Source organism: Calidris pugnax, unplaced genomic scaffold (genome assembly GCF_001431845.1).
Source record: "Calidris pugnax isolate Ruff unplaced genomic scaffold, ASM143184v1 scaffold82, whole genome shotgun sequence".
NCBI lineage: Eukaryota > Metazoa > Chordata > Aves > Charadriiformes > Scolopacidae > Calidris > Calidris pugnax.
Genome location: NW_015090833.1, coordinates 261,295 through 268,904, shown reverse-complemented (window position 1 = coordinate 268,904; position 7,610 = coordinate 261,295). Strand labels below are relative to the sequence as shown.

Sequence of the window (7,610 nt, the reverse complement as noted above, 5' to 3'; positions counted from 1 at the left end):
TAACACTAAAGAATGAATATTCATCCCAGTGCCAATATAAAATCCACCAGGATGACACCCATCCCATCCCACCCCAGGCAGTATAAAATCCACCAGGATCATACCCACCCCATCCCAGGCAACCGTGCACTCCCCTCAGGGACAGCCCATGTGGGACCCTGTGGGTGCTGTGGCTTCAGGAGGAAGGGAAGGGCTCAAGGCTCCTGACGACAAGGAGTTCTCAGAAGACAGACCTTACTGAAAAGTAAAATTACTGAAAGAGAAATTAACCCCCAGGACAACTGTCTTTATGTTTTTATTTTAGCCCTCAGGTATCGGGATCAATACTGGTTATTTAGTGTTATTAATGTTAATTATCTAGCCTTATATGAGAGTCAGGCAGCATTGTAATGGCCGACAGACTACTTTATTTCAGGTATCTCAAGAATTCAGGCTCCCCCCACCCCTGCAGAGGACCCTTTGTGCTTCATGAGAACTGAGATGGGCTCTGTTGAAGCAATGAGCTCATGGATTCTCTGCCAATCCTGACATTTTCCACAGTGCAGGTGGCTTCTCCGCAGCTTATGCTAATAAGAGAGCAGAGACACATCCGTGGCTCAGAAGAAATTGCTTTTAATAAGCTGCTTCAATGGAAGCCCGTTGGGCACAGAGCCCATTGAGGTGCCTGGCACAGGCTAAGCTTTAGACCCATCATCTCTTGGATTTCACAGAACAGCAAGTCACTGATCGGTGCTGCCAGGAGAGAGGGGTTACAGTTTGGAGCACAGAGTCCAGAGAAAAACCTTTGGAGGGCCATGTTATTTGGGAAAAGTTCACCTTTCTTCCTAGAAATCCCCCAAAAATGACAGCCAGAAAATGAAGATTTCAGAACTCTGTGCTTGGGTCTCAAGGAATCTTTTGTTCGTTAAAAAATACTTCTTTGGGGAAGTCCCAAGCTAATGACATTCTCCCTTTTTTCCCCTTTCCATGAAAGAGGACATTGACTTCTCAGAACATTCAGCTGCTTTCTGTGAAGGGATAAATCACAGCTCAGTGACTGAATTACCTGTGACACCGGAATGATTTTTCTACCGGGATGAAACAAGAGAAGCCAAGTGCATTAGAGGCTGCCAAAAGGTCTGTTAAAATTATTGCTATTTATTATTTTCTATTTTCTGAAAGTTTAATCATTGCCAGATCCCAGCAGCACAGTCACACACCGCTTCCAGAGCGAAATCCTCCTACGCAGAGCCAGACTTGGGTACTTCTCCAGCAATGGCACAACTCAACAAGATTTAACAATATTGAGAAACCAAAATATCATCATTTCTCTGCTGCCATTTCTGGTACAGTGAAGCAATTGCAAAAATCACATTCACGGGGGTTCTCTTAACTCCAGTGATTCACTCATCTGCTGACATTCATTCCACCCATCACTGCTAAACTTGAAACCTTGTATGATCATCAAACCAGGCAAGACAAACAGCAAAATAAAAGTACGGTCTTAGTCTTCACCATGTAACTAGCCATTTGGTACTGTTTTAAGTCAGGAATGACCAACCTGGTACACTTTGAAGAGGAGTTTCCAAGAGTGGTAGCCACTGATGGCCAGTCATTTCTCACACTTTCAATTTTGGAATTCTGACAGAGTAAAGCCAAAAGTACTGAAGATTTCTGTAAAACCAAATTTCTGTCCTGCCTGTGTGCACAAGCACATGCTCTGGTTCTGGAAGCACCTGAGAGTACTCTTGGTGTAGAAAGTTTTTGGAATTCTGACAGAGTAAAGCCAAAAGCACTGAAGATTTTTGTAAAACCATGCATTCAACTTTCTGTCCTGCCTGTGTGCACAAGCAGGAAGCACCTGAGAGTACTCTTGGTATAGAAAGCATGCCATGAATCCATCAATTCACCACCCATGAGAATCTCTGGGCAACAATGGGGAAGGCTTCCTTGGGCAGGACTAGCAGATAACTCTAGTAGAAGTGGTATTTTCTGAGATACTGAGCTTTATGTAGTTTTTGCAGCATGAAACTCAGGCAAAATATTAACATCCAACCCTTTGGTCTCTTCAGTTGGTACTTAATGACCTCCTGAATTCCTCAGAGACCCAGGAGGTACCCACACAAAGACCAAATCTGCAGAGCTCTGGTTTTTGCTCTATTAGCTTTGCTTTCACTTTTGACAACTGAAAAATATAATGAGTTGTGTAATTGTCAGACGACTACCTTGGAACAGCCATGATAAGGCTGGATCTATGACTCACAAAAAGCTTTCTGTGTCCCCATAAAGCGCCGAAGAGAGGAGATAACCCACTTTCATGTCACAGTCAAACCACAAGCTAATCCAATTAAAGAGCGTACGTAGGAATGCAGAACACACCACCTTAGCAAACCACTGCTCCATCAGAGCTAATATCTTGCTTCTCGCGGAGTTCAGGCCTTAACACTTCAGTGGAAAATAAATACAAGGCATAAAAATCTCTTGCTATTAGTGCTGTGCTCTCCGTGATAGAGCAAATAGCCTTGCTGTCCCCTGCAGGGAGCAGAGAGTGTCCTGAGGCATAAAAGCTGCTCACCCTTTTCTTCATTTATATAGCGGTGCACTTCGTTACCACACAGAGAATAAGCGAGCCCTTTTAAAAAGCCATCCTTTGAATTATAGTGATGGTTGTTGCTTGTCTCTGTGAATTTGAAAAGCTCATCACACTCTGGGTGCTCAGCAAATAAGTGTTTGTTTAAAGAGATACGACAAAAAGAAAACCAAAGCTCTGAGCCCTCCGACACACACCCAAACTGTGACTCGGGACCTGCTCTGAGATTCCAGGGGTGTTTTTTATCCACCTGCACGAATTTATTTGTAAAAGAACAAAACCAGCTTTCACTCGGAGGATTATTTCTATTCAGGAGTTGGTCCCTGGCAGTTTTGCCGTTCATGTCAATGAAACGAGGTGTGACTACGAGTATTTTCACCTGGATAGACAGGTCTGGGAAATGAAGACTTGGGTTTTCACGTATCAATGGGGTTCCCATCACTGCAAACTTCCCCCCATCTCCTGCCAGCTGTCCCTGTCTCCTGTAGGACTGATGGTACCTACACGGAGGCCAGTAGCACGGGTGTATTAGAAACTAAACTGATTAACACTTATTAGCCAGGGAAGATTCCTTCCGGATTGGAATCACAGTAGTGACCTAGAGCCACAAAATCTATGTTGCCAAAGTATGGAGTCCCACCAGTAGGACTAATCCTTATATTCCTTTGCTTAAGTATTTTCTCCAAAATCACCATCATTGCTTAAAAATAAAAGGAGAAATGGGGTGTGGACTTTTATCATTGAAAGGATGTATCAGAAGCCAGTGTCTGAATGAACCACACCAAAACCATCAGCCAACCAGTTCCTCCTCTTCAGAGAACCCGTTTCTGAGCTCTATGCACAGACTTTCAGCACATTCCAAAAGGCAAGTTATGCAGCTACTCTCCATCTCTGGGGCAAAGATCCCATCTCACTCTAAATTCACACAGGCAACACTAGCATCAATGCAGAATAAGAGCTAAGCATGGAAATGATCCCAGAAAAGAAAGAGAAGCAGAAAGATACAGCTGCAACCACACAGTTTGGATGTACTTCAAATTACGACGCTCTAGGCTGGCTCCCAAGCTGGTAGATGTCAGCAGGATGCAACCCAAGTCGTTTTACACTGCTCGTGGATCTGGGCTAAAAGATCTCCAAGCTGTTTTTCCTTTTATTCTTCCTCTCTGTGCAGCAGACCTCGGGCACAGTCAGGTCAAGGCAGAACTCAGTTCTGGTAGTTTATAAGAAAATAAAGACATCAAACACTAGAGGGAGGCAAAAGACCTGCAGACCAGCCATCTGCTCCCCAGGGCTTCCATCTCCACTGGGCTCAAACACAAATAAACCAGGGGTGAAATGACAGAGGGTATTTTCAGTGACATTTCCAAAAAAGCCGTCTTAAATTGAAGAATGTGTGTTATGGAGGGATATTGCCCTACAGGTCTGTAGGAAGGAGGCACCGTGTACCTCCTTTGGGAGAGGGAAAGAGAAGACTAGAGGACAGTGTTCATCTCAGTGCTCCACAGGGACTGCTGAAAAGAAATTACAAAAATGTAACAGAAACCATTAACCAACGCTGTTAGCAGATGCACTCAAATTATGGGATTCATCGGAATTAAGAGTGTCTTCTCCAATTTCAGTCTCTTTTCCAGCTGACTTGAGTCTACTGATGACTGTTCAGCTTTTGCTACCCAAAGTCTGATGCACCCCAGTTCTGTTACAGTGTGTGTAGTGCTCGAAGAACTATCACACGGAATAAACAACCTTCCTGCCCTTTCAAGGTCTCCCAGCAAACCTCAAGTGCAAATCAGATACTCCTACAGAATGGCATCAACCTCCCTACCCTGCTGCAGAACTGCTGCTGCCTGCTGTCCTGGAACTCAACTGTACTTTAAAGCAACAATTAAAACAGTGGAGATGACTCTGAAAAAACGTGAAATGTTATGGCAAAAGGCAACAGGTCGAGCACTTCAAATTAGTGGATGACATCAAGCTGGTTTTTGGTGGAAGTACCTTTTCCTCCATCGTGTGTTTGCTGTAGATGGGTCTTCAGGGGGAAATTTTCATGAAACACTTGCGTTTGGGCAAAAAGCTCTGGCTGTGGAGGGAAGAAGTGATGCTTTCCAGGCAAGACCTCCCTTGTTGCTGAATCACACACACACAAAACACTGTGGGTTAGAACATCAGTACCCCAGCCATGAAAACTCAGCACTCCTACACTTTCTCTGGAATCATCTTGGTGCCAGTCACGAGTGCACACACACACACACACACACACTTTTGGCAGCCTCAAGCATTTTCAAACACTTCCACGTGATGCACATCTCATCAATGAGTTTAATGGGTTGATCCCAGCTCCTACTCATCATGACTCAATCTCTTTTCTTTCCTTAGCCATTTTCTGATTCTCCTACCTCTTCCTGGCATCTGCAGCACTTTTTAAAGGAGGGGAGAGCCACAACTGAAAAATTTCCCTGCAGCAACTGTCTTCAGAGCAGCTGATCTGCAGAGGGTCACATACAGTTAAAAACTTGACCTCTAGGAAACAGTGAGGTTTTTTTGCTTTGGAATGTCTATTCGGATCTTTATCCTACTTCTCTCAGGTCCCCAGTTTCTTCTTCCCCTCAGAAATTTGTTTTGTTGATGACTAGCAACTCCCTCTGCACTGGGAAGACTCCCCACACTGGGAGGCAGAAAGGAAACGGGGACAAATCTGGACTTCATTTCAGACAAGTTGAAGACAATGAAAATATTTCATTTCGGTGGTCTGCAAAGCAGGCTCTGTGGTTGTGAAATTAGCTTTTCCTTGTATCCAGCTGCTTTCCTGGAAAAATCAGACCCATTGCCTATAGAGACAGAGAAAAGTAACAAGATGCCCCAGCAAATACAAAATACAAATACAAATAACCAACAGTGCCTGGGCTGGAGGCTGCCTGCAGGGACCCGGGGCACCAGCAGAAAGGACCAGGCTTCAAGCATTAATGACACCCAGCACTAGCTAAGGCTGTGCAGCAAGACCTCACTCTTCAAGATAATTGCATGATTGCAGCTGCCTTTTTTGCAGGTTCCCCCATGGTTGAAGCCCTCAAAAAAACTCCACTCGAGCTCTATGTTCCCCCGACAAAGAACAAATGAACAAATATAGAAATCGAATCCAACATGTGTCACCTCAATTCAGCAAAATGGTGGCATCTCTGGCTCCCAGCATCAAGAGTATAATTTGAAGATATATTTTTTTTTTTTAATAGTACAATGTTCTAGTTTGCCTGTGACATTTAAGGGGGGGGAGATTACGTTTAACTCTTAGAAAAATGCTGTAGAGTCAGATGTTCCCAGTGGGACTGGCACCAGCTCCAGGATGATCTCACTTTGTCCAAACTATCTCTTTTTCAGTAGTTCTCATTTGGCTTCTCCTCACCGTGAAGAATCTCACTTACAGGTCACACCAGTGACAGACCAGTAAAGTCCCACAACTGTACCAGAAAGGTACTTTGGGTGAGATCTTTACTGTACATGGCCCCTGGCTTCACCTGCTCCAGAACTCATCATTCCTTCTCAGCAACAGCAGAGCCCAATGAGAAGGAACCATTCCCCATCCAGTTCTCACCATCTTCATCTCCTAACCCTTTTAACTGCTTTGGGTTTGGCTTTTCCCCCTCTGGTTATCTGAGGAGGCACAAGCAGCCATCACAGGACGATTCACCCCAGTGAAAAGGAGGTATGAAATGGCAAAAGCCTGGCTGTAGTAGCATTTCCAAGCAGGTAAGAGAGAAGATAATACTTTCAGCAGAGCCAGACAAGCTGGTCAATAATCTTAGTTTGCTAAATTATACTTCTTTGCCACTTTTTAGTTTCATATCCTGCTTTGATCCTTCAAACTGTTGCACCTGCACCCTGCACTGCCCATCCAAGCAGCAATACAAGCTGTTTCCATCAGTGTCCCTGGAAGAACTCTGCCACGCCAGCTGGGATACTACTCAGTGAGTGGAAGCCCTCCAAGAGCAGAATGTGCAGCAGGCACTTTGCAAGGTGTTAGTTCTGCAAGGAAGAGAGGAATTTGGGCTGGGAGCAAAGTCTAAAATCCTGCAGTTAACTATTCCAGCAGGATGTGTTATCTTCCCTTCTGGACCTGCAGAATTATGAACTATGAAGGAGCTGCCAGCCCTCACCTCTGATAGATGGTTTGAACTCCCTCTACAGCCCCAGATCTGTTCATTATACATGCTTCTGGAGAGCTAAAATTTCTCTGTGGGCCCCATGACCAAGTCAAGTGATGATGTCCCATGTGGAAACCATATTGAAATCACTGGAATAACTTATTGCCTCCAATCTGCACTTTGTCAGGCACTTTAGGATGCTCCGAGATGAAACACACTGCCCAGCCATCGGGAAGAATTAGCTAATGCTGGCTAATAGCTTAGATAGCATCTCCAAAGAGCAAGAAATAAAATCAACCTTAACTTGAAACTCCATTATATTCTCCTTTATTTCTTAAATGCTAGGAGAGTTACACAACAATGATAAATGGTTAAAGTTAAGTAACAACAATAATGGAAATTAAATCTGTTACAACAAAGAGAAAAAAAATCCAAGCTTTGTGGAGAAAGTCCTCCTCTCAGGCTTGAGAGGAAGCAGAGTGGGCACAGAGCTGAAAAGAGGGGGCTCTAGTTCTAGTCTCAGCTTTAACCCCTTTTAAGGTCACTGCCATCCACCCTTTCCTTGTTCCACAACAAGGGCTCGCATTCTACATGTTACCCTAAAAGAGACTTTTAATTTCTCTGCCCTCATTGAGCCAGAGTACTCACTGAGAAATAATCAGTATAAAAATCGGTATAAAAATATTAGGGGTTATTATTATTTTAACTAACTGAACATAAAATGCATATCTCAGGAAACCAAGGAGACTAGGAGGCAAAGCCTGCCAAGAGCTGCAAAGTGATAGGTGAAGAAGTCCATCAAGGTGCAGTGTTCCATTAGTACAGTGAGAACAGGACTTTGAATAACTCAGGCAAAGCGCGTTTACCAACGTGCTACACACATTAAAGAATTGTTTCTCCACAAC

The 7,610-nt window shown here is 44.1% G+C and overlaps 1 long non-coding RNA gene across 1 annotated transcript; it reads left to right on the top strand.

Annotated features, from left to right (window-relative positions):
* The first annotated feature begins 999 nt into the window (after positions 1–999).
* Positions 1,000–7,015, top strand: LOC106887760. The gene is made up of 2 exons (XR_001411958.1): positions 1,000–1,116; positions 5,942–7,015. It is a non-coding gene; the product is annotated as an uncharacterized LOC106887760 (long non-coding RNA).
* Positions 7,016–7,610: the final 595 nt, after the last annotated feature.